Source organism: Lissotriton vulgaris, chromosome 3_2 (genome assembly GCF_964263255.1).
Source record: "Lissotriton vulgaris chromosome 3_2, aLisVul1.2, whole genome shotgun sequence".
Lineage (NCBI taxonomy): Eukaryota > Metazoa > Chordata > Amphibia > Caudata > Salamandridae > Lissotriton > Lissotriton vulgaris.
This window is the reverse complement of record NC_141690.1, coordinates 289,795,508-289,822,709: the sequence shown is the minus strand read 5'-3', so window position 1 is coordinate 289,822,709 and position 27,202 is coordinate 289,795,508. Positions and strand designations below refer to the sequence as shown.

The 27,202-nt window shown below is 50.4% G+C and overlaps 1 protein-coding gene across 1 annotated transcript in view; it reads right to left on the bottom strand.

The window, feature by feature from the left end:
- The window catches only part of M1AP (meiosis 1 associated protein), a 359,391-nt gene extending 346,112 nt beyond the window's left edge, over positions 1-13,279 (bottom strand). The window contains exon 1 of the mRNA XM_086964406.1: positions 13,208-13,279. The gene's annotated coding sequence lies outside the window, so the exon portion shown is untranslated. The remainder of the gene's footprint in view (positions 1-13,207) is intronic.
- Between the last annotated feature and the right edge of the window lie 13,923 nt (positions 13,280-27,202).

Genomic DNA, 27,202 nt, shown 5'->3' with positions numbered 1-27,202 from the left:
GGTCTTGTGACGGCGGGATGTCGTTGGCGTTGGAGCTGGGGTTGGAGAGTTCCTTCACGATGTTGAAGAGCTCCTTGCTATTGTGTGCATTGTTGTCTAGGCGGTCCTTGAATGAGGCACTCTTGGCGGCTCTAATGAGTTGGTGATGTTTCTGGGTGGCGTTCTTGTGGGTGGTGTAGCTGTCTGGTGATCGTTCGCGGAGCCAGTTCTTCTCCAGCTTTCGGCATGTTCTTTTTGAGTCCTGGAGGTCTTTGGTGAACCAGGTGGCTTTCTTGCTGGTGTGGCTGTTGGACGGTGTCTTGAGCGGGGCGAGGATGTTGGCACAGTCGTCGATCCATTGTCTGAGATTGCGGGCGATGGCGTCGGGGTCGGTGGTGTTGGCGGTTGGGTTCTGAGCGCGGGCGGTGGTGAGCTGGTCAACAGTGACTTTGCTCCAGCATCGTCGAGGCAGTAGTTGGGTGCGGTGGTGTTTGGTGGGCTTCCTGAAGGTGAAGTGGATGCAGTAGTGGTCGGTCCAGTGTGGATCGGTGGTGCGGTTGAAGGAGACATGGGGGCTTGCGGTGAAGATGGGGTCGAGTGTGTGGCTGGCGATGTGGGTCGGTGTTGTCACGAGCTGTCTGAGTCCGATGTTGGCGAGGTTGTCAAGCAGGGTGATGGAGTTGGTGTCGTTGTTGTTCTCAAGATGAAAATTCAGGTTTCCTAGGAGGATGTAGTCCGTGGAGGCGAGGGTGTGCGTGCTGATGAAATCTGTGATGGAGTCGCTGAACAGTGGTCAGGGTCCAGGGGGAATATAGATGAGGGTTCCTCTGAGGGTGGTGTTGGGATCGGTGTGGATCTGGAAGTGCATGTGTTCGGCGGTGCTGAGGGTGTCGTCGGTGTTGGTCGAGACTCTGAGGGTGTTCCTGTGGACAATGGCGATTCCTCCTCCTGTTCCGTTGGTGCGGTCCCTGCACGTGATCTTGTATCCTTCCGGGATGGCAATAGCGATGTCGGGTGTGGAGGCAGGGTTCAGCCAGATCTCTGTCAGGAAGGCGACGTCTAGGGCAGTTGAGTGGAGGAGGTCCCAGAGTTCGACGGCGTGTGTGAGGGTGGAGCAGGTGTTGAGGAGGATGCATCTGAGGTAGTTGGGTTCCTGGTGGGCGGTGTGGCTGGCCGGATGCTGGAGAAGTTGCAGTTCCGGCAGGTGAAGGGTCCTTGGGTGCGCTTCGGGGTGCGCAGGTGTGTTCTCGACCGGGGTTGAGTGCGTGGAGGGTGTTGGTATCGTAGTGCAGTCGGGCGTCGTGGTGTTTCCGTGTTTCCGGGGGCCTGGGCGCGGTCCAGGTGCGGATGGGCGGAGACGGGCTTGCCTTTGGTGCGCCTTTGGTGCGCCAGCGCCCGACATATGTAGGGGAGGGGGAGGGACTATCGGCTGAGAGGTGGGAGCGGGATGGGAGGGGGAAGAAACGGCAGAAAAGTAGGCAGGGAGTGCAGGCAGAATCAAAATAAGAAACAAATGGGAAATAGCAGAGCAGGCTGAGAGGGGATGTGAAAGGAGAAATAAATTAAATTGAAGTGCAACTGGCGCGGACGATATCAGCCCTCAATAAGTCCTGTAACTCATCGCCCACAGCTTGTTGAAGGTGTTACCTGTTTATTGATGTGTAGCCGAACTTTAAAATTAGTACATTTTGAAAGCCTGGTGAACAATTTGGGAAATTTGCTTACGATGTCTGGTTCGTCATCCACTTTGTACAGTATCTACAGGTTTCAGGCATTTTGCAGTGAGCAGACTGAGAAGGCAGTTGGCAGCTTCGGGCCCATCAATGACATGGATCTCGGCATGCGCCATTCTGTCCTTGTATGTCCGGGATGTGTGAAATTGTCCTAGACATGGTAGTGGTTCTTTGAAAATCCAGGTGTACACACGCACAGCAGCCTTCTGCAGCTTAGGTTTCTGGTTCATTTTACTGTATTCCACAATGCATATATAGTTAAGAGATGTTACGCTGTCTAGTACAAACTTTGCTGGATGATTTCCCATTTGAATATGCAGTCTCTGGTATTTCTTTAGTCTGTCGGAATCAGCTACCATGCACACATATTCATCACTGTCTTGAGAAATCGGGGGAGGGATGATGACTCACGAGATGATGAGCGTTGAGATCTGTATGTAACATGGGATTGTAAGTTGGTTCGTGACGAGCTGGTTAGTATTATTGCCTGTCATGTACTACTTTCACATGGTGACGGTACCTGGAATCTTTTGAGGGTTGCGACAAGTCCTTTTGAGAGGCTCTGCAGATTTTCGAAGTGATTCTCCTTTCCACAACAGCGACATTATGGACCAATGGCCTGGTAAGATCCTACTTCGATATTCTTGGCTGCAGCGATAACATTCTACCTATTGTCTTCGACTGCCTCAACTCTGTTTTGTGCTGCGAATATGGTCTGTGGATTTGGGAGTTCGCCCTTGTTCCGACTGGCATCGTGCTTTCAGATGAAACTGAAAACGGAACGCTTGTTCGCGTTTTTCTACTTTTCCTGCTTTCATTTTCTTAGCATGTTCTTTGGGCTAATGATTGACTCTTGTCAGTTCTTCAATGTCATCCAGTGAGTAATGTTTCTTCAGCAGACAACGAGGTAGTCATTCTGATTCACCTCCAACTATGATTCGTAGGCAGAAGGTATCCTCAGTAGTTAAGTTGTCAAATTTGCAGTTTCGGGCTAGGCGTTTCAGACCCGTAATTAAGTCTCCAATGGATTCATCCTTTTCATCGAAAGTGTAGTGTTCATAATCAAAATTGCGTTTGTGTAGAAAATTCCTGTTTAGTGCGTCTCTCATGTCTTGATAGGACGTGCAAACACCATCAGCAGTTCTTTGATGATATGACCAATGTCTTTACCTTTCCAGTTACGCAGGGCAATGAGCTGCTGATCTAGGTTGGTGACTTGTGATCCCTTCATGAAGTCTTCAAAGTCATCCAGCCATTCTTGCCAATGGGGACCCATGTTGCTGCCAGGTGAGAGTCAAAGGCTCTGGAGGGCGTAGAAAGGAGACACCAAGCATCGCTAGTTTAGGCGTTAGGCAATATATCCAGTGAGGACGAAATCTGATGCTATGTATGCCCCAAAGGAGGGCTTGTGGCTACACTGTGTACAGGATGGCCGCACAGCGCTGAAGCTCTCCCGGCTCTAGCACCTAATCACCACTATCCCGGACTTCCATGAGGCAACAAACTCCGGAAATTTGAGGTGCAACCCGGCAGGCAGCATGGATGACCGCGGCGGTGCGCTAAAGGCCCGGGCCTAGTTCAATGGACGGACTGAGCAGATTCTGTCCGGAGCGTTTGGGGCAAGATGGCAGCTGCATGGATCCTGTTGGGGGAGGAGGCAGAGGAGGAGTGAGAATGCGGCAGACTGGAGGCAGGAGGGTGGTGCGGTAGGTTTAGGCGCCCTGCTGCGCACCCAGGACTCAGCGGCCTCCACTGGCATCGCACGTTGGGGATGGAGGGCTCGTCCGGCTTTCTGTGACGCGCTCTCGGCTGCCCCGGGAACCGTGAGTGCCGGTATCATGCAGCACCATAACACGCTGCATACGGGACACCGAGCTGGGCCCTGGTTACACCTGCCTGTGGCACTGCTGAGGCCACAAGAATCAGCGCGGAGCACCAGAACTTGTGAGCACATGTAGCACCTCCTCCCCTCTGCACCTGAGGCCACTGCTTGCTGGGGGGGATCGCCGCTGCCTAGTCCCGTGTACCGCTTGGCTGGGCGGCGGGATCGCACTGCGGGCCTCCTTTGCCAACTCGGAGGCCGTGGTGGCGGGAGAGGCCACCAGTCTGTGATGCTGCCTACTCAACCCCCACATATTGCAGCAGGGTGAACGCTCCATTTGCGGCCTGCACAGTCGAAAAAGCGTGGGCCGGGTTCAGACTGGGGCCCAGCTGGTGGGGCGCTGGGACCGGTTGCAGCGGCGGCACGCCTCCAACAGCGGCAGAGAGACTCTAGGCCTTGCAACATTTGCGGAGGGCGTCCACGGCATCATATCACAGACTGCTTATCGCCCTAAACATTCACCTGCCTTCACAAGTCCACCCGCCTGTTTGGCTGCGGCATGGGCCGCAGAGACCCTAAACAAAGCGTCCTTCCCTTTGAGAAACATGGGGAACCTTCTAGAAACCAACCAGGCGACATGGCGGACGGTGGGCATCCTTCTACTGCTCCGACGGACTACCCAAGCCAATTGCACCCACTGCTGTTGGAAATTAGAGCTGGGTTCAAGGCACTGGATGTGTGCTTTGAATCATTAGACAAGAACATAGCAGATCTTGGCGCGAAACTCCAGGTGCACAATCGCCGACTGGATGTCGTCGAGTCCCGCACATTGGATCTAGAAGATGGAATGGCGCAGGCAGTGAAGAAGATAGGCCGCATGGAACGAATCCTAAGAGATGTCGCAACGGAAAACGAAGATTTGGAGGCACGAAGTCGTCGTAATAAAGATCGCCTGGTGGGTGTGCTGGAGTCCACTACTTCAGGACGCATTGATAACTTAGTGGAGACGATCCTCACTGACCTATTTGGGAAAGAAGCTTTAACTCCTGGCTTTGTGGTGGAGCGTGCCCACAGTTCTCTTGGTCCCTGCCCAACCCAGGCTGCCCTCCCAGGCCCATTATCGTGCGAATAATTAACTTTTGCGACAGGGACACCACTAAGACTGCCTCGTGAACACGGCGAACTCTCCTGGCAGAGCTCCAGACTGTCACTATATCCAGACTTCGCGACCATGGTCCAAGACGCAAGGAGGAAATACCTGGGGGTCAAAACTATGCAAAAAAATCTAGGGCTGAAGTATGACATGCTTTATCCAGCCAGGCTGAGAGTGGAGGTGAATGGTCGTGTTCGAATTTTTGAAAATCCTACAGAAGTGCAGGAATTTTGCTGCAACAATAAACTTAACAACAAGAGCCCCACAGACACTGCTTCACCTCCACACAGTGGCTCTGCCGCCAGTATGGATTTTTTCTCGAACTATGGGCATGGCTGACTGCTGGTCACTCGCTACCTGATACTATGTCTCGCATTTGGAATGTTACTGTTGAAAACCGGGACTTCATACATTGATTATATTATTTGTTGGGTTGATAGGCCGTGGAAAGCGATGCACCCCCTACTTTGGTGTACACCTAGGAGATCGTATTGGTGATGTTTGACAGTACCGCATTGGTTTTATTTTTGATTATTCTTGCAAGGCCATTGGTACTATTAGAAGTTTTTGTAATGTTGGTATTGCCTCTCCGGACGGGCGGGAAGGCTGGGTGGGGGGAGGGGTATTGTTTGTATTGCATTGCACTGATGCTATGATTCCTTTGTTAGTGTCCATAATATCTGGGTATTGCACTTGGTTACTCTTTGTTCATAAGTTTTTCTTTTTTGGATGGCACAGTTAGGTTATATTTCAGGCCCATCAAGTGTCGCATTAGCGACGTGGAATGTCCGAGGCTTAAACGATACGCGCAAAAAACTTCAGATAGTTCATTATTTGCTCAGGCACATGGTGATTGTGGCCTTTTTACAGGAGACGCACCTTCCCACCAGTCATCAGTCTAGGTTTTCTGCCTCCTGGGGCCCGAACAGATTTTTTGCGAACTATAGCAATTATGCCTAGAGGCACAGCCATCCTAATACACAAGAGACTCTCTTTTAAGTGTCACTCTGTCACCTATGACCCCGAAGGCAGGTATGTGATAGTGGTGGGAATGTTGTTAAGTCACAGGATTGCATTGGTATGTATATATGGCCCGAATATTGATTCCCCTGATTTTTATGATACACTGCTATCCAAATTGTTGCAGCTCGGCCCCATACCCCTTCTTTTAGGGGGCAACTTCAATATCACCTTGCACTCGCCCACTGACAGTACCTCTACGGCCCCAGATCCCAAGCTCCGAGCTCGTAAGGCTCTGCACTATATAATTGAGCATTTCTCACTCCTAGACATCGACCGGGCACAAGACCTGAACCAACACCACATACACCCATTATACCAGTTCCCATGACACCTGGACCAGACTGGATTACTGGTTGACTACACCGGGCATTTCTAGATGGTTCCATAAAATTCAAACGCTCTCCAGAACATACTCAGACCACTCCCCAGTACTGCTCTCCCTGATGATCCCACGCCCAGATGGCTTTGAGAGGCAGTAGACGTTCCCCCGCCGGGCTCTGGAGGATGAGGTTTTTAGGAAGAAGGTGCAGGACGCAATTGAAGAATACTTTACACTTAACACTGGGTCGGTGGATACAGAGGCAGTATTATGGGAGGGCTTTAAGGCTTACATTAGGGGCGTGTGCCTGGCCAAATGCTCCAGAGTGCTACATGACATTCGTGGTACTTAGACTGGTGTGGGGGCGAGATTGGTGCCCTAGACGCTGCACAGACGATGGCCACAGGCCCGACCTACGGCGCAAAGAGGGCAGCTTTACTTCTAGAATACAGGGATACAGTGGAGAGGGAAATTCTATACATGGGGAAATACCACAATGCTAGGGTATACAGAGAGGGGGACAGCCCTGGTAGGATCCTGGCACAAATGGTTAGGCCCCCTTACACGAAATCCTACATCACTGAGCTGAAGTCACAGGCGGCACAACACATCACGACCCTGTAAGCATACAGCAAGAATTTCTCACTTATTTCAAAACACTATACTCCACCAGGTTATGGTGGGACCATACTGCTCAAGAGGCCTATTTAGCAGAAGTAGCGCTTGTATATCTTGAAAAATGTATGCAAGACTTCTTAGCAATACCCATCACTGCGGAGAGCATAGATTAAGCCATCTCCTCCTTGAACCCTTCTACTGCCCCCGGGCTGGATGATTTCCCTGGGAATTTTACAAGGCATACAAGGAACTCTTGATCCCTCTGTTGATTATGTATGCTGAAGCCTTGGAGAAGCAGGTCCTCCCGCCTACACTCCGCGAGGCAGTTATTATAATACTTCCCAAACCCGGGAAGGACATGTTGCTGTGCGGCTCCTATCGTCCCCTATCCCTCCTCAGCTTAGACTATAAAATCCTTGCTAAGGCATTAGCATGCCGCCTCTCGCTCCTGGTGGAATCCGTAGTCTCTCCGGCTCAGAATGGTTTTATACCCCATCATTCCACGGCATTCAACCTCCGTACACCGTTTAACATCCTACATAGAATCGACCCGGACAGCCTCGCAGCTGCAATCCTACTAGACACGGAAAAGGCCTTCCTGGAATGGCCCTTTTTTCTCGCTATAATGCAGCAAATGGGTATGCCGCAGGGCTTTATAGCTACCACAGCCCTATTATATAATCAGCCACTGCTTGACTCCGACTTAATAGCACTCTATCTGTGCCCTTTTCCCTATCCCGGGGTACCAGGCAGGGGTGCCCGTTGTCTCCCCTGTTGTTCATATTGGCGATGGACCCACTAGTGAGGCACTTCCAGGAGAAACATCTACACAGAGCCCTGCGATTCCGTACGGGCCGCTGCTGGTGTCCCTTTATGCGGACGATACGATCCTCTATGTCCATGACCCCCAGACTAACTTAGAGCCTCTTATAAGAGAAATTCTGTGTTTTGGTCCGCATTCTGGTCTGGGGATCAATTGGCATAAATCGGTTATCTTTCCTCTCACGAAGGTCACGACCCAATGGACAATGGAATTTCCACTGGAGTGGTGCTCCGACTCAGTGAAGTACCTGGGGGTACACATACACCTTGATATGGACCAAATCATTTGCCGCAATTATGGTGTGGCTATTTCTAAACTTGAGACACAAATTGATCATTGGTTGAAGCTCCCACTTTCCATGGCAGGACGAGTAGCCCTCATTAAAATGATAATCCTCCCAAAGTTCTTATATTTATTTCACAATATCCTGTTTCCCCTTACAAATAATTTTTTTAGCACACTTCGTACCCAGTTGATTAGACTGGTCTGGGGCGCTAGGACACCCAGAATTAGGTGGCACGTCATGAAGCTTCCTTGCGCCATGGGTGGGTACGGCGTACCTGACTAACAGTTGTACTATCTGGTGACGCAGTGCAGCTTTGCGCAGGCTTGGTATCATCCGGACGCCAGGATTACTTTTCTGAGGCCGGAATCAGACTTAGTCCTTCCAGACACGCTGGCCGCAGTGCTGCCCGTCGGTATCCCACGAGATCGCGCAGATATCCAGTCGGTCTCCACAACTAGCTGGGCATGGGCCAGGTTGGGGCGTCTCACGAACACCAAGATGGTGTATTCCTCCGACATGCCACTCCCCAACGCTAAATAACTGCTGATAACGGGGGAAAAGCTTATACAGAAGACCTGAGCGAAGTTCAATATTGCCAAACTGAGAGATTTTTTTCCCTGTGGGCCATGTATTCGACACGGGGGATGCGTCCATTTTTCCAGATGCTACGTTCATGGATAAGTTCGTACCTGCCAGGCTTCGGTCGGCCCTACAGGCCAGGTTCCCCGACTTCCCACTGGAGCCTCCATCTTTCCTGCCACTTACAATGACTATAGGTAGTAGCAGGGGGGTTCACTTGATTTCGAAACTTTACAAAACATGTGCTGACTTGATCCCGATTAATGATAGCAGGGCGAGGAGTGCATGGGAGGCAGACCTAGGCAACCAGATATCCAAACTGTCTCCATGAACAGCAGACACAGGCTGATCCACTAAAAGTTCCTGCGACGAATGTATGTCACTCCAGATAGAGTGCACAAGATAGACCCCAATAGACCGCACCACTGTCGAAGATGTCAATCCCCTCAAGCTGACTTTGCACATCTGGCCTGGACGTGCCCACGTATACACACATATTGGGTGGAGGTTCACCACACATTGAGCAAGATTATACAGGTACAGGTAAACCCACTGCCCGAGATCGCGCTCCTGGGATATGTCGCTCAGCTCCCTCTTAAGGTTAGACGATTGGTAACTATTGCCTTACTGTTGGCCAAAAGGGAAGTAGCAATACACTGGGGAGATAGGAGGGCACCCACGAGACAGGACTGGCTTCAAAGCTTGGTGTCCTGTTCTAATAGGAGCAGGCAGTATGCAGACACTACCCCCCCACCCCCAACCGAGAGACATTTGGGGCCCCTTCAGGGCGTACCTTGCAGCGCAGCAACAAGACCACCCGTACCAGCAGGAGCAAGGCCTGGAGATGGTGTATTCCTCCGACATGCCACTCCCCAATGCTAAATAACTGCTGATAACGGGGGAAAAGCTCATACAGAAGACCTGAGCGAAGTTCAATATTGCCAAACTGAGAGATTTTTTCCCTGTAGGCCATGTATTCGACACGGGGATGCGTCCATTTTTCCAGATGCTACGTTCATGGATAAGTTCGTACCTGCCAGGCTTCGGTCGGCCCTATGGGCCAGGTTCCCCGACTTCCCACTGGAGCCTCCATCTTTCCTGCCACTTACAATGACTATAGGTAGTAGCAGGGGGGTTCACTTGATTTCGAAACTTTACAAAACATGTGCTGACTTGATCCCGATTAATGATAGCAGGGCGAGGAGTGCATGGGAGGCAGACCTAGGCAACCAGATATCCAAACTGTCTCCATGAACAGCAGACACAGGCTGATCCACTTAAAGTTCCTGCGACGAATGTATGTCACTCCAGATAGAGTGCACAAGATAGACCCCAATAGACCGCACCACTGTCGAAGATGTCAATCCCCTCAAGCTGACTTTGCACATCTGGCCTGGACGTGCCCACGTATACACACATATTGGGTGGAGGTTTACCACACATTGAGCAAGATTATACAGGTCCAGGTAAACTCACTGCCCGAGATCGCGCTCCTGGGATATGTCGCTCAGCTCCCTCTTAAGGTTAGACGATTGGTAGCTATTGCCTTACTGTTGGCCAAAAGGGAAGTAGCAATACACTGGGGAGATAGGAGAGCACCCATGAGACAGGACTGGCTTCAAAGCTTGGTGTCCTGTTCTAATAGGAGCGAGCAGTATGCAGACACTACCCCCCCCAAACCGAGAGACATTTGGGGCCCCTTCAGGGCGTACCTTGCAGCGCAGCAGCAAGACCACCCGTACCAGCAGGAGCAAGGCCTGGTTGCCGACTGGAGTGGGATAAGCGGCTGTTCTTTATTGGTGCATGTATCATTAAAATGATAATCCTCCCAAAGTTCTTATATTTATTTCAACATATCCCGATTCCCCTTACAAATAATTTTTTTAGCACACTTCGTACCTAGTTGATTAGACTGGTCTGGGGCGCTAGGACACCCAGAGTTAGGTGGCATGTCATGACGCTTCCTTGCGCCATGGGTGGGTACGGCGTACCTGACTTACAGTTGTACTATCTGGTGGCGCAGTGCAGCTTTGCGCAGGCTTGGTATCATTTGGACGCCAGGATTACTTTTCTGAGGCCGGAATCAGACTTTGTCCTTCCAGACACGCTGGCCGCAGTGCTGCCCGTCAGTATCCCACGAGATCACGCTGATATCCAGTCGGTCTCCACAACTAGCTGGGCATGGGCCAAGTTGGGGCGTCTCACGAACACCAAGATTTGTGTATTCCTCCGACATGCCACTCCCCAACGCTAAATAACTGCAGATAACGGAGGGAAAGCTTATACAGAAGACCTGAGCGAAGTTCAATATTGCCAAACTGGGAGATTTTTTCCCTGTGAGCCATGTATTCGACGTGGAGGATGCGTCCATTTTTCCAGATGCTACATTCATGGATAAGTTCGTACCTGCCAGGCTTCGGTCAGCCCTACGGGCCAGGTTCCCCGACTTCCCACTGGAGCCTCAATCTTTCCTGCCACTTACAATGACTATAGGTAGTAGCAGGGGGGTTCACTTGATTTCGAAACTTTACAAAACATGTGCTGACTTTATCCCGATTGATGATAGCAGGGCAAGGAGTGCATGGGAGGCAGACCTAGGCAACCAGATATCCTAACTGTCTCCCTGAACAGCAGACACAGGCTGATCCACTTAAAGTTCCTGCGACGAATGTATGTCACTCCAGATAGAGTGCACAAGATAGACCCCAATAGACCGCACCACTGTCGAAGATGTCAATCCCCTCAAGCTGACTTTGCACATCTGGCCTGGATTTGCCGACGTATACACACATATTGGGTGGAGGTTCACCACACATTGAGCAAGATTATCCAAGTTCAGGTAAACCCACTGCCCGAGATGGCACTCCTGGGATAGGTCGCTCAGCTCCCTCTTAAGGTTAGACAATTGGTAGCTATTGCCTTACTGTTGGCCAAAAGGGAAGTAGCAATACACTGGGGAGGTAGGAGAGCACCCACGAGACAGGACTTGCTCCAAAGCTTGGTGTCCTGTTCTAATAGGAGCGAGCAGTATGCAGACACTACCCCACCAACCTCCAGACAGAGAGGCATTTGAGGCCCCTTCAGGGCGTACCTTGCAGCGCAGCAGCAAGACCACACGTACCAGCAAGAGCAAGGCCTTTTTGGCGACTGGAGTGGGATAAGCGGCTGTTCTTTATTGGTGTATGTATCGACCCTAACACACCTACCACACACTGCGAGCTGCCAGGCCTGATGCATTCCAAGGTAGATGATTGAGAGCCGCAGACGGGCTAGCGCAGGGGGTTTGGCAGTAACAACTAAGTTGGGCCTTTACGGTGTTATTCATACAGGATGTGCCATATCGTGACTCCTCCAATGCGTCAATGAAGTTTAATGAAGATGTCTTGTATGTATGTAACCAAGATGCCCTTTTATTTCAGCTCAGTGCATTGCTTTTATGTTTTTTTTCATAGAACTGCTAAATAACGTTTTTTTTTAAACGTATGCCGCAAAGATGTGCAGCAGGGGCGTTTTCCAATGAGTTGTTTCCATTTCAGGGACAGCCAGGTTGTGCAGCAAGAGGAGCAAAAGTATTCAGCGATAGGAATCCTTCAGAATTTCAGTTATGTGTGAGGTCAGAGATCTGCCAGGTGCTGAATTGTTTGGATTGTGAGGTAAGCGCATGTGTGCATGTAAACTGTCCCCAGGTAGATACAGGCTAACAGGAGCATGGGTGCCTTACTCTAAGATGGCTATCGCTGTAGAAACGAAGCTCCTGAACGAGCTGTCGGACTTCAAAACGGCCGCTTGGGAGGGACACAGTTGCATGAGTGTTCAGGAGTGCAGGGAGGTCACCAGAACATATCGGGGAAGACAGAAGATGGAGATCAGCTTACCCCGATGCAGTGGGTGATTAGTCATGCCAGCAGGACGGCATATAGATAGGCTGGGCTCTTGATGTTGCGCGTGTGGCGACATTTTTGGGTGCAGGGCGTTCTTCTGTGGCCACGGAAACTTCAGCAAGTGATGAGGAGGGTGGGCTCCTGTTACAATGAAGGGCGGGAGGGAGACGGTGAAGTGCAGAGCTGCTTCTGTCGGGTGAAGAGTAGGGTGGGCTCCTGCTACAATGATGAGTCATGGTGGCGCGGGTAATACGGTGAGATGATGGCTCAGCTACGGCACACAGCTGGCACTTATTCTGGACGGCTACACCGCAGGCACCGGGAGGTCACAGACGTCGACCACTCTTGTCGCCAATTGTCGTGTCCTAAAAATAATGGTGGACACTGGTTGGACGTCATAACTTCCTTTTCTTATTTTCCTGTGCTGGAGCTCAATGCGGCTCTCGTCCCCTTCCTTCCCCCAACCTCTTACTGACCTCTTCCTTTCCTCTTTCCGTCTACCACCGCCCTGGTTCTGCCTGTGCCCCGGCCTGCAGGGTCCTGGCACTGCAGACACAGCATGCGTGCAGACATCTCAGTGTACTGCTGAAAGTGAACATCATAGGTAAGACTCGGGGCGCTGTGCAACACAAAGAGTTATATGTATTTTGGTGTTGACAGGTGGTCAATGGGGGCAAGGTGTTGATGGCTGGGCTCGAGGTGATCACAAGGGAGGGCGGGCAGGAGGCGTACAGGCCAATAGACCCAATTAGGCGGGAGACTACCTATTGCTCAAGCCATTTTAGCGTCTCCCGCCTGAAATTGCATTTTCTACAATAGAAGTCAATGGGGAATTTTAACTCTCCCGATTTTTTATTTTAAATCCCGCACGACCCTCTGTAAAATGTTGGCCTGGATGAGGAGGGGTTTGTGGCTGGTCTTTAATTGACAACACAATTAACAACACCAAATTCAAAGTATCTCGTGCCAGGGCCTAGCGGGCGGGCTTTACCTTCCCTGTTCCTGCAGACGAGGGGCCCCGACACAGGGGGCGAGCCTCGGGCCCAGGCCTCTGCAGGGGGGGGGGGGGGCCTCCAGCACGGACGGGGAGGCCGAGGAGGGGGGGGAAGGAAGGCCCGGCGGCTCCTGCGGCCCTCAGGCCCCCGGGCTCACACACCCCCAGGGAGGAGGAGGGCCGAGGAGGGAGGAAGGCCGGACAGACCGACGGCTCCCTCCTCCCTCAGCCTCTGACCCTCGCGCTTCCAACACGACTTCCGGGTCCTTCCTCTCTTTCCACGGACCGGCCGGAGCTCTTCAAAGTCCTTCCTCTCTTTCTAAGCTCACCACAAAGCAGACGGTGCCAATCAGGACATACGCCTACTTCGAGATTGGCCAATCAGGAGACGGGTTCAGTTCGAGGGTGTTAGTCCTAGTTTGCTATCGATTCTTCCTGACCAATCAGGGCGGAGCGGCGCTCTTCTGAGGTCCCACAGCTGCCAAGGTTTCAGATTGGCCATGTGTGACATTTTCATCATTCCGGTGCCATTATGAGTCACATTTCAACCACTATGAGTGACATTTCAACGACAATGAGTGACATTTCAACTACATTGAGTGACATTACAACCACTATGAGTCACATTTCAACCACTATGAGTGACATTTCAACGCCAATGAGTGATATTACAACCACTATGAGGGACATTTAAACCACTCAGTGACATTTCAACCACTATGTGTGACATTTCAACTACATTGAGTGACATTTCAACCACTATGAATGACATTTCAAGGACAATGAGTGACATTTCAACCACTATGAGTGACATTTCAAGGACAATGAGTGACATTACAACCACTATGAGTGACATTTCAACCACTCAGTGACATTTCAACTACTATGAGTGACATTTTCTCACGACCAAAATCAATCAATGAATAAGGGAAAGATATAAATATCAGAAATTACACACATTTGAGGAACTAGAAACTGCAAGAAGATCTTAAAAGCGCTACAAAGCACCAAAAATGGAAGGTCACTTAGGAAGTAAAGTGGTGGCAAGGTGCATGCTGAGTGGCAAAGAAGCATTCGACCTCCCTGGTGGAAACGTGAGCAGCATGGACAATGCATATTTTAACTACATTGAGTGACATTTCAACCACTATGAATGACATTTCAAGGACAATGAGTGACATTTCAACAACTATGAGTGACATTTCAAGGACAATGAGTGACATTTCAGCTACTATGAGTGACATTTCAAGGACAATGAGTGACATTTCAAGGACAAGGACAATGAGTGACATTTCAAGGACAATGAGTGACATTTCAACCACTCAGTGACATTTCAATCACTATGAGTGACATTTCAACTACATTGAGTGACATTTCAACGACTATGAGTGGCATTTCAAGGACAATGAGTGACATTTGAACGACTATGAGTGACATTTCAAACACTCAGTGACATTTCAACCACTATGAGTGACATTTTCTCACGACCAAAATCAATCAATGAATAAGGGAAAGATATAAATATCAGAAATTACACACATTTGAGGAACTAGAAACTGCAAGAAGATCTTAAAAGCGCTACAAAGCACCAAAAATGGAAGGTCACTTAGGAAGTAAAGTGGTGGCAAGGTGCATGCTGAGTGGCAAAGAAGCATTCGACCTCCCTGGTGGAAACGTGAGCAGCATGGACAATGCATATGACCCAGAGGGCCAGCTTCTAAGCGCCACCACCAGACACAAAAGAAAGACCAGAGAGCAGAGTTATAGAAATGATGACAGCGCTGTGATCAGTGTTAGCTAGCAGAACCCCTGAGCTCACTGCAGAACATCAATGACATGGAGAAGACAGTAAAGAGTGGACTGTGGTGTGGAAGCTTCGACTCCTATAACCCCTGATAGCGTGCGGTGGGGGAAATGAGAAAAAGAGGGCTGGCTGGCAAACTAAAGAGTTTTTGTGGCTGTTTCAGTGACATGTTAGATCTGTGTTAGATCCTTCACAACTTGATATTTTTAACTTTATTAAAAAGGCAAAACATTATAAGCAGACATGTGCAGGAGCCAGTTTACCTTGTGGTGGAGGGGCACGCTCAGTGCAAACACCAGATCGTTCATGATGAAAGTAAGATGCAGTAGACAGCACGTACCCAGGCATTGAATTTTGACAAAACAAGCACTGTTTAAATAATTTACAAAAAGAGGAAAATAATATTCTGCACTTCAGATGGTAACAGCTTAAGAATTCCCAAATGTGGTACAGCGGTGGACATGGCTTGAACGTGATGCTTAATTCTTTCAGAACAGAGCAATGACACGTCATTCTGGACCTCTGATCAGCTTTACTTTGTTTAATTAGGCATGTTGTCTCTGTGGAAATGCGCACGTTCCACTTTTCAGTGTGTAAATAACCAGTGTTTGGGTGTAAAATGACACAGTAAAGAGGCGGTGTGATCCATGAGAGCAGGCACAACTCGTAGTGACAAGATTACGTAAACTTTGAGAGATGTCAACCTGGAAATTAAGCGTATCATATAAATGAAATCGGAAAGAACAAAGAGTGGAGACCAGAGCTAAAGAAATATCTAAGGAAAAAAGCTAAGCATAAATAGAACATGTCAGAGACAAAAATCTAATTTTTAGATGCTCATTTCAGAACTTCTTTCTTCACCCCTGTTTGTTTTCGTGGCAATCACGTAGGCAGATATTGTTACATAGGCTGGATGTGTCCTCAGATCTCTTGTAGAGTTAGGCCTCATGATCCCTGGTGGTTCTGGTCATCCAGCACTGCAGCTCTGTGTAGGTACTAAATAGTTGGGATCTGGTTGAGCCCTGAGGAGTGCCCCCAACCATGGGGAAGGGTGTTGTTAACTAACCAGTACCATTTAAAACCCAACTTGAGATCTGTCGGCAGAATAAAAAAGAATAACTCCAGCGCCAAACCCCCAGTTCCCATGTGCTCAGTGACAAGGGCAAAACCTACACTGACCTGCAGGCAGCTGATTGTGATAAGCACTTAATTCACAAGCAAATTAGATTGACATTTAAATGCGGAGTAAGTCTGGCACTGTTTCACTGACACTTACTTGGGAGCCACAGCAATTCTGGTTTACAGGCCGGCTGCCCGCCTCCTTAGAGGCCTGGCCCGTCAGTCCCTCGGCAAACGTGCGCTAGCCGCCATCAGACTCAGGCTCAGCAGAAGGAACAGCTGAGCCGCACAGTGTGGGCTCCAACGGCCAACAGGATCTGTGGGGTGGGTACGGTGGTCGCGGGGTCAATTCATTTCAATTTACAGCCAAGAAGCCCAGCACTGCCATGATTTGCTGGCCTCCAACAAGCTTAACTGCAGCCGGTGGCAGCAGGATGTCACATAACGTCCTGCGGCGCGTGCCTGCCTATTGGGCACCACCTCCTGACGCCAGTCCCAATGAATTCCGCACCGGGAAGGGAAATCTTATCCTTTTAATAATAAATTGTAGCCACCAAGTGAGTTAGCAGCTATTACCTCAGTCAACCCCCAAGCCTGCCGGGGGCAGCACGCATGACACGGCCCGCTGCCATAGTGCCCACACCGTCATCCGCTCCCCCTTGCATTTTATACATTTGCCCATATAATGATTACACAGGACACATTGTTATGGGTATAGAACTGCTGCAGGTTTATTTTCATACAACAAACGTATAACGTTTAGTGGGTTATCTTATGGGCGATCCAGGGAAGGCAGCCCCTCACTGCCCGCCCGCCTCATGAGCCAGCCAGCACGGTGGGTCGACGTCCGGACAGTGCAGCACCTTTGTAGATCCCTTTACGGATCACGTGATCGTGTCTATACTCCCGCCCATTTCAGGGCAGAGCGGTATGGCACACCCCCGGTTGGTAAGGCCCCCCAACCGCCTGAAGGACTAACGGGGCGCCGTCGCGGTTTTCCCGGAACCTCCTGCGGCTCCAGGTCTTTGGCTCAAGCACCCTTACTGTGCCAGGCAGAGGTACCCTTACTGTACCGGTCTGCCGCAGAGGTACCCTTACTGTACCCATCTGCCTCCAGATCGCCCTGTAACTCCGCCTCAGCTCTGGAGAAGGCTACCATCGATGACAGAGCCCCCCACCTCTGTGTTCCCAACTTGCATCCCACAGCTTCAAGGGCATCCTGCACATCCAGGAGGAACATATCAATCCAGACCAGTCAACTTCGTAGTTATGTCCAACTAACCCTGGTGCCCCTACAATGGAGTCACAACAGGTGTGAAGAGATAGTGCAAGGTGTCTCCCCCAAGACATTGCACATTTATTGAAGTGCCGACCTACAGACGGCTGGACCCTGCTATCCACATGTGACATTGTATGGTGTCGCACTACCGGATGGTGGGTCACATTTCTAGCTATAGCCCTTTCATGGTGGATTCACTGGGGACTCATCAGTGTCCCTGCCAAAGCTGTTTTACCCACTTTGGCCCTACAAGCCCTAGCCTGCCCTTGAAAGACACCTCGCCACCTGCCCACCCCCACTGCTTCGTGATAGGGTTTTTTGGGCCCAGCACCCCAAGTCCATGTGTTTGACACGGGCAGCGGCAACCTTTATCCCCTTTGAGGCTCCAGCCAGTGTGAGCGGCTGTCCCTGACCTGCGAGGCGCAGCAATGGCCATTTCCCACCTTGGGGACTATCCTGCCATTCAGGCTCTAGCGCCGGAGTTATTATCTGAGCAGGGTTATCTTACGGGCGATGGGCTTGGTCATCCATTTCATGGAGCATGCCTGTAACCTTAATGTAATCACCTTGGTTGTGTACGCCCCTGCCTGGCAGCCAGCTTAGCTCGACCCTTGTTGGAATCACCTGCCTGTGCCCGCCGACCAAGCTATCTACCTAGATGTCCTGCCCGTAGCTACAGGGCTTACCTCTCTAGGCATGTCACTAATTGTCCCCATCATGCGTTGAAGGCTCTTTTGAGATCTACATAGACAATCTCCCTTACAGTCCTGTGCAGGATAACTATTCTGTCAGTCTCGGTACTGGTCACCCTATTGGGCATACGCTGGATCCCAGGCGGCCATTCGCCAAGCACCCTATTCAGGTGAAAATCCATTTGGGCAACTAGGAAGACTACTACTTTCTCACTGTGCACCACAGGCATGTTAACACCGCCTAAGGTCTCCCCACCCTAGAACCTGAATAACTACTAAATAAATCTGACCCAGGCCGTACGCTTACTTGTGCACCTAGCCCAGGGCACTCCACTGCTTGTGAAACCTGCAGTTCGCATAAGGCTGTGGTTAATAGCTGCCCCCGTCTAAACATGGAGCACACATCTTTAACCAGGCCAACTGCATGCTTCTTGGTTGCATAAAATTACTAAGTTACCCAATAGCACAAACTCCCCGGATATCAGGGTGCTTTACCATGTTTCATTTTGAAGCTTTCGCCGAACAGGAACCTGGGACCACAGCTACAGATAGGGCCGCCCTAGCCGTTAGGCTTTCCTCCAAGGGTCGATAGCTTCCTTGCCTTGCCAACCGAGAGCTAGCCGCCCCCATCCATGTCTCAACTACCCTGTGTGACATTGCCATCCTTTCGGTGCATCATGGGTGACATAAGGCTCCGCTGCACTTTATTGCTGGCAATAAAACCATGAGGATGCGGGAGACCCCTTACAGTAATGACTCCTGTTTGACCAGCCAGGAGCTCTAAGAAGACCATGGTTTGTGGCAGCCTATGTGAGATAATCCTATCTTGAAGTGTGCCCCCCTGCAACACTTCACCTAGCAGCCTGTGGTAGGGTCACTAACTCATTTCATTACTATTAGTGAGCTGCTGCGCTTTTACCGCACCGCAAACACATCACCATCCCCGAATATTAGATGCAAACACATGTAGAATTGGGAGTGTGTGCCCATGCACTGTCAATAACTCTTGCCAAAGTGGGCATGAGAGAGCTGGCCTGTGTCAACAACAGCTGCTCCAATCAGGGGGGGGCTCCGAACCAAGTTTTTACCGAGGGCAACTGATAGTCATACTGCCTGTGCTGCGGTGCACGAGAATGCATCCATACCCTCCGTCTTACAAAACGCAGCGTAGTAATGCGCCAGGTCCCTCAAACATCCTGAAAATGGCTGTGCATTGCCACCGAGAGGAGGTCCTAATCAACGTGCGCCCAGGCAACACCAGTCACGTCTGGAGCGACATCCAGCCCACGGCATTCATTGCACAAAGTGAACCGAACACGTGCTTTCCTGTGACTGTTAGGGCTGGGTGGAATACCTGAATGTATCCCTCCCTCTGCCAGATCCCTCTCACCCGTGTGTACTTGCACACCGTGACTACATGAGTAAAGCACCCGGTGCTCCCTCTTATGTACCTGCAGCGGGAACCTGGTGATGCAGAAGTGTATGTCTTGGAACTAAGGTGATTGAATATATACATTTCTATTCTCCCTAACTATGCAAGTGTCCTCCCAGTGAGTTCTGGTGGCTTTAGATTTAGCCATTCATGCAGTATTATCCCTCTACCTGGTCTGGTATTTTCGTGTCACATGCACATGTCACTTTTCTCTTGTAACACACTGATTGCTACCTCATACATTGTGTTTGTTTCCGGTACTTGCTCACTGTCACCATTGCCTACGTAACGTTTGTTCTTCTGTTTGAGTGTCCTCCATTTATTGTAGTATTAAACCTCTACTCGTACTTTGTACGTTTTGTAACTTGCACACATGTCACCTTTCCTCCTGTAAAGCACCGTTTGCTACCTCTTAGGAACTGAGGTGATTGAATATATACATTTCTATTCTCCTTAACTTAAGCAAGTGTCCTCCCAGTGTGGTGCACCCGGCCAGCGGAGGGGCTGGTGAACTGCCCGAGCCTCCCCCTTACGAGGACTGAAGGAGGGGGGGTGCTCCGACTAATGGGCACTAAGGGGGCTGCCCTGCTGATGTCCCCCTGTGGGGGACGCGGGCAGCGGCATTCCTTCCTTTAGTCAACATTATCTGAGCTTCCATGGCTTCACAGCCAAGGAGGCATTATCCCATTTATGCGTGACTTTTCATTTCAGTGCGGTGATGCGGACCACCGCACTGAAATGCTCTAGTCTAACGCCTGATGGGTGGTACTTGGCAGGACTGCCACAGGTGAGTGCGAGGTGCAGAGTGCAACAGAAGTTTCCTGATAGAAGAGCTTACTGGCTCAATGAATCCTGGCTGAACCTAGCTGTGCTGGACTCAGGTCTGACTGTGCCATATAAGTGCTTCCCAGTGACTGCGCCCTGGCTGAGACAGAAAGTGTTTTTGGGCCGGGCTGGCTAGGGGGCCACATGGCTTCAGTTACAGTGCGGTGTCTGAAGCACTGGCCTGGGCCTGGGCCTATTGGGGATTTTCTTGGTCTTGTACCTTCTGTAACAGGCCGTTTCATTGAGGATGCGCAGAGGAGGCTTTACATTTCCGCACTGCTTGCCTGGTTGTGCCAGCCCGCTTGCCGATTCACCTCTACTCCCTTCTGTGTCATGGCTGGTCGTCAGTTGCACCCCATTACCTCCTCGTCAGACCTTCCTCACACAGTCATTACCATATGAACAATATCTCCTACTTAGAACTTCCAAGCAAAAACCCCATAGCTCATCCTTACCCACCAGGCCACTCCCACATCCTGTGGCAAATAACCCTCGACCCTTGTAAGCACATCCTATTGTTTTTTTCTGCGAACTTCTCCTTGCAAGACTCTAACTGATTACAGGTGAGCGTGCAGTGGTCTGCTATAGCGACCGTTGTGTGGGTATTAGGGGACTGTGCTGTTGTTTTTACGACTCACTGCCTCTTGTCCTTGTAGTTCTTTTATAGAATCATGGTGTTTCAATGGTTCCCCTCTTCCGGGTACAATCCCCCGCTGTAGCGGGGACCACCTGGGGGGTGTAGGGGATTTGTTGAGCACATTCGGAGGATGGATCCCAACGCAGCGGGTTTGCGTTGGCTCGGGTACTACAAAATTGTCTGGCTGCCAGCGCCTGCAAAGCACGGATGCCGGTGTGTTGCCTCTGGCTCCATGACTGCGACCGGTTGCTAGGCTGGTCCGCGGGAGAATGTGGTACTCGCAGGTGAATATAGCATGTTACAACGCATGCTAATACATTGCAAACTATTACAATGCGGTCCTTACAACAACCGGGTTGTTAGTATGCAATACCTTTACATCGCAAGTCATTACAATGACTTGCTGTAGGGGGCGTGCTGGACTTAGAAATAGTATTATTTACTATTCCTACTCCAGTTTGCACAGCAGCAGGGAAGATGTTGGATTTTATATCCAATACCTATGCGCCCCCTACAGCAAGTCATTGTAATGACTTGCGATGTAAAGGTATTGCGTACTAACAACGCAGTTGTTGTACCGACCGCGTTGTAATAGCATCATGTTGTTTTAACAGCATTGTAAACGCTGTTTCCCCTCGCAGGGAGTACATAATTTAGGTATTTGGGGTTTTACCACTGACTTAGGCATCAGGAGTCATTTAAATTGGAATGAGTCACTGTGGCCCCATGGTTACAGTCTCTGACCGTTACGCCAAAGGTTATGTGTTCAAATCCTGGGGGTTTCAATGGTTGTGGTTTCTGAGAAAAAATGATAAGATTAACTTAAGGCATTTCTACACAAATAGCGCACGTGTCCAGGAAAAGGTTTGGCATACCAGGTGGTGTTACTTACTGGTTTCAGGGTTTAGATCCCTCGGGGTTGACCTGCATAGGGGTTGCCTCTGGTGCTCTGCCTTGGGCCCTTAGAGCCTGGGCCAAGTTAAGTCATGGGTTTTATATGATTTGGGAGACAATGATTGGGTGTCTTCTGAGTTGGCCTCCAGGCCTGGTGGTATTGGCTGATTTCGCAGGGGGCTGCCTGGCATTGGCCCTCACTGGGTCCTATTTGATTGGTAGTTATAGGGAGCTTCCCGCAATATATATAAGACACTGTGTGCTCCTCTAGCCATTGTTCATCATGGATGGGTGGCGGTCAGAGATGAGTGGGCTCCTGGAGAAGGAGGTGGGGGTTGCTGGGCCTTCCACAGTGCCTTCCTTGTCAGATGTGCAGAATATGACTGAAGCCGCGGTGGCAGCGGCTTTTCTAGCTAGGGAATCCAAGGGGCCTAAGAGGCTGAAATTGGATGCCTACGCTGTCCCAGAGCCTGAGGAGGAGTCGGATGAGGAGGTGAAGGGTCGTTTGTCCGAGGGGCTGACCTCCACAGTATTCTGCAGCATGTGTGGGACAATTTGGGGTAAGAAAGCAAAAGACACATAGAATGCAGAACAAATCAAAACATTCACCCCCAGTAAAGAGACCTGGGTTAAATCCATTGTTCTTTTTCTCACCATGCCACCCCAATCTGGGGTTCCCAGATTTCTCGGAAGGTGATGAGTCGGAGGACTTTTTTTGTCAATTATCAACGTCGGGAGCCTGAGTGCCTTCCCATTCATAAATCTGTGAGGAATGTATTGGAAGGGGAATGGAAGGATATTGACAAGCACACTTTTCCCCTGTTTCTGGCTAAGAGATATCCTTTGCAGGAGTGTTCTGAGGAGTTTCCGCCCGTGGCCAAGGTGGATTCCCTGCTGGCGGGACTTGCATCTCAGAGCCTGGTGGTTTTCTCCGGATGCGGTTCCCTCTGATCCTGGGGACAAGAGGGTTGAAAGGGATTTGAAGAGGTCCTTTGCAGCCTCTAACCTTGCGGTTCGGTGTGCGGCTTAAACTGGCTACCCGGTTCAGTCTCTTCCGAAGGACTGTCAGGGTAACTCTTTCAGGATGATGACCCCTCTGAGTCTTTGACAATTGTGGGGAAGCAATTGCACTTCCTGGCAGATTTGTACTTTGATTCCCTAAGAGCTGCGGCGGGGCCTCGGTGGCGGCTAGGAGACAATTATGGCTAAAACCTTGTAAAGCAGAGGCAGCGCAGAAGGCTGCCCTCATGAAGATTCCTTTCACAGGCTCTAAACTATTTGGGGATCCGTTGGAGGCCTTGATTAAGAAACAGCGGAGGACAAAAAGTTGTTAACTCCGGTCCACTCTTCACAGAAAGGGAAGTTGGCTGGTTATAAGCAGGCTTCTCAGCAGGCGTTTCAATCTAAATGGCCACCCAGCCCTTTCGTGGTAGCGGACGTGGCTAGGGCATCCCTTCTTTCCACAAGTTTTGGGATCAGCAAGGTGCCTTCGCTTCTTTGGGGCCTTCTAAATCATGACTATTTGAGGGGTTTGGAAAAAGATGCCTGTTGGGGTCGCCTCAAGGTTTTTTCCCAGTCTGGGTAGAATTCGCTCAGGATCAATGGGTCCTACGGATTGTCAAGCTGGTTATCAGATCGAATTTGGGGTTCCACCAGAGGATGTGTTCCAGGCTACCCCTATTCCTGGATCTCATGTCAAGTGTCAGACTCTGTTGGAAGGGGTTTCCACAGGGGCTGTGTTGGGGTGCCTGTGAGCCATCAGGGTCGAGAGGTTTACTCGATCCTGTTTCTGATCCAAAAACCAAATGGGGACTTCCGTCCTGTTCTGCATATGAAGGCGGTGAATTTGTGTATCCCCAGTGGGGAAGTGTGGCTCAATGATTAGAGCGGCAGACCCTGAGGCAGAGGTCTAGCCCGGGACCAGGGTTCAATTCCCCGCCTCGGTGGGTCTTGGGCTCAAAAAAATTCCACGGACCTGATAATTCTCGCCTCGGTGCCTATTCCAATCATGGAGTCCCACTCTGCAACTCTGGGCAATAGCTTGCTTAATCTCCACAACGGCCCCCACAACGCTAAGGATGCCTGGCCTCCACCTTGGGGGTGCCCAGAAGTGGACGCCTCACAGGGAAAGCCAGGATGGGTTCCACAGCGGTATTCGTACAAGCGCCTTGAGACCCTTGCGGGTGAGTAGTGCGCTATACAAGTATCAATTTACATTTATCGGTCCTTCAAAATGGTGCAGCTACATATGATTCTGCCATTCCTGTCCTTTGCGGATTTCCTTGCTTCTCTGGATCTCAAGGACGCCTATTTTCATGTGCTGGTTCATGTGCCTACCCAGAGGTTTCTAAGGTTCTGTGTGGGTGTTGAACATTGCCAGTTCCAGGTATTACCCTTTGGGCTGTCTGCCTCACCTACGGTGTTTACTAAGGTATTGGCACGCTTGGTGGGGTTTTTGCATGCTCGGTGGTTCCAGGTGTTTCCTTACTTGGATGATTGGCTGATCGCTCACTCTTCTGTTTTTTAAGGCTCAAGCATATACCCCAGAGGTTTGTCGGCTTCTTCAGCAGTTTGGGTGAATTCTGAACTTGGCGAAATCCCATCTGTGCCCCACTCAGGAGCTCCTGCTCATTGGGGGGGGGGGGGGGGGTGGACAGGGTCAGACTAATTTGCATATAGCCAAGTTCTGAGCTGGGATGGTGCAGTGAGCTAAAATACGGTGATGGATCAAGCCCTGATCCTTGGACTGGGCAAGAGTGGTCTGCTTAATTCAGACACTCTGTTCATCACCACCCCCTTTTCTGAATCATTTTTGTCCACCATAAGCGTGGAAGGGTATACTCAGATGTGAGTCCCTAGCTCATTGCACCATCAGGATTCAAGCAAGCCGGGCCGAAGGCGGCTGAAATGCCAGAAACCGGTCCCCGGTAGCTTGTTTCCTTCCCAGTATAAGAATTGGCTTGGTAGTTTGGTCTGCCCTGTTCCCATGATGCACTGGACCAGGGTCAGACTAATTTGCATATAGCCAAGTTCTGAGCTGGGATGGTGCAGTGAGCTAAAATACGGTGATGGATCAAGCCCTGATCCTTGGACTGGGTAAGAGTGGTCTGCTTAATTCAGACACTCTGTTCATCACCACCCCCTTTTCTGAATCATTTTTGTCCACCATAAGCGTGGAAGGGTATACTCAGATGTGAGTCCCTAGCTCATTGCACCATCAGGATTCAAGCAAGCTGGGCCGAAGACGGCTGAAATGCCAGAAACCGGTCCCCGGTAGCTTGTTTCCTTCCCAGTATAAGAATTGGCTTGGTAGTTTGGTCTGCCCTGTTCCCATGATGCACTGGGCCAGGGTCAGACTAATTTGCATATAGCCAAGTTCTGAGCTGGGATGGTGCAGTGAGCTAAAATACGGTGATGGATCAAGCCCTGATCCTTGGACTGGGTAAGAGTGGTCTGCTTAATTCAGACACTCTGTTCATCACCACCCCCTTTTCTGAATCATTTTTGTCCACCATAAGCGTGGAAGGGTATACTCAGATGTGAGTCCCTAGCTCATTGCACCATCAGGATTCAAGCAAGCCGGGCCGAAGACGGCTGAAATGCCAGAAACCGGTCCCCGGTGGCTTGTTTCCTTCCCAGTATAAGAATTGGCTTGGTAGTTTGGTCTGCCCTGTTCCCATGATGCACTGGGCCAGGGTCAGACTAATTTGCATATAGCCAAGTTCATGTGCTGGTTCATGTGCCTACCCAGAGGTTTCTAAGGTTCTGTGTGGGTGTTGAACATTGCCAGTTCCAGGTATTACCCTTTGGGCTGTCTGCCTCACCTACGGTGTTTACTAAGGTATTGGCACGCTTGGTGGGGTTTTTGCATGCTCGGTGGTTCCAGGTGTTTCCTTACTTGGATGATTGGCTGATCGCTACCTCTTCTGTTTTTTAAGGCTCAAGCATATACCCCAGAGGTTTGTCGGCTTCTTCAGCAGTTCGGGTGAATTCTGAACTTGGCGAAATCCCATCTGTGCCCCACTCAGGAGCTCCTGCTCATTGGGGGGGGGGGGGGGTGGACAGGGTCAGACTAATTTGCATATAGCCAAGTTCTGAGCTGGGATGGTGCAGTGAGCTAAAATACGGTGATGGATCAAGCCCTGATCCTTGGACTGGGCAAGAGTGGTCTGCTTAATTCAGACACTCTGTTCATCACCACCCCCTTTTCTGAATCATTTTTGTCCACCATAAGCGTGGAAGGGTATACTCAGATGTGAGTCCCTAGCTCATTGCACCATCAGGATTCAAGCAAGCCGGGCCGAAGGCGGCTGAAATGCCAGAAACCGGTCCCCGGTAGCTTGTTTCCTTCCCAGTATAAGAATTGGCTTGGTAGTTTGGTCTGCCCTGTTCCCATGATGCACTGGACCAGGGTCAGACTAATTTGCATATAGCCAAGTTCTGAGCTGGGATGGTGCAGTGAGCTAAAATACGGTGATGGATCAAGCCCTGATCCTTGGACTGGGTAAGAGTGGTCTGCTTAATTCAGACACTCTGTTCATCACCACCCCCTTTTCTGAATCATTTTTGTCCACCATAAGCGTGGAAGGGTATACTCAGATGTGAGTCCCTAGCTCATTGCACCATCAGGATTCAAGCAAGCTGGGCCGAAGACGGCTGAAATGCCAGAAACCGGTCCCCGGTAGCTTGTTTCCTTCCCAGTATAAGAATTGGCTTGGTAGTTTGGTCTGCCCTGTTCCCATGATGCACTGGGCCAGGGTCAGACTAATTTGCATATAGCCAAGTTCTGAGCTGGGATGGTGCAGTGAGCTAAAATACGGTGATGGATCAAGCCCTGATCCTTGGACTGGGTAAGAGTGGTCTGCTTAATTCAGACACTCTGTTCATCACCACCCCCTTTTCTGAATCATTTTTGTCCACCATAAGCGTGGAAGGATATACTTAGATGTGAGTCCCTAGCTCATTGCACCATCAGGATTCAAGCAAGCCGGGCCGAAGACGGCTGAAATGCCAGAAACCGGTCCCCGGTAGCTTGTTTCCTTCCCAGTATAAGAATTGGCTTGGTAGTTTGGTCTGCCCTGTTCCCATGATGCACTGGGCCAGGGTCAGACTAATTTGCATATAGCCAAGTTATGAGCTGGGATGGTGCAGTGAGCTAAAATACGGTGATGGATCAAGCCCTGATCCTTGGACTGGGTAAGAGTGGTCTGCTTAATTCAGACACTCTGTTCATCACCACCCCCTTTTCTGAATCATTTTTGTCCACCATAAGCGTGGAAGGGTATACTCAGATGTGAGTCCCTAGCTCAT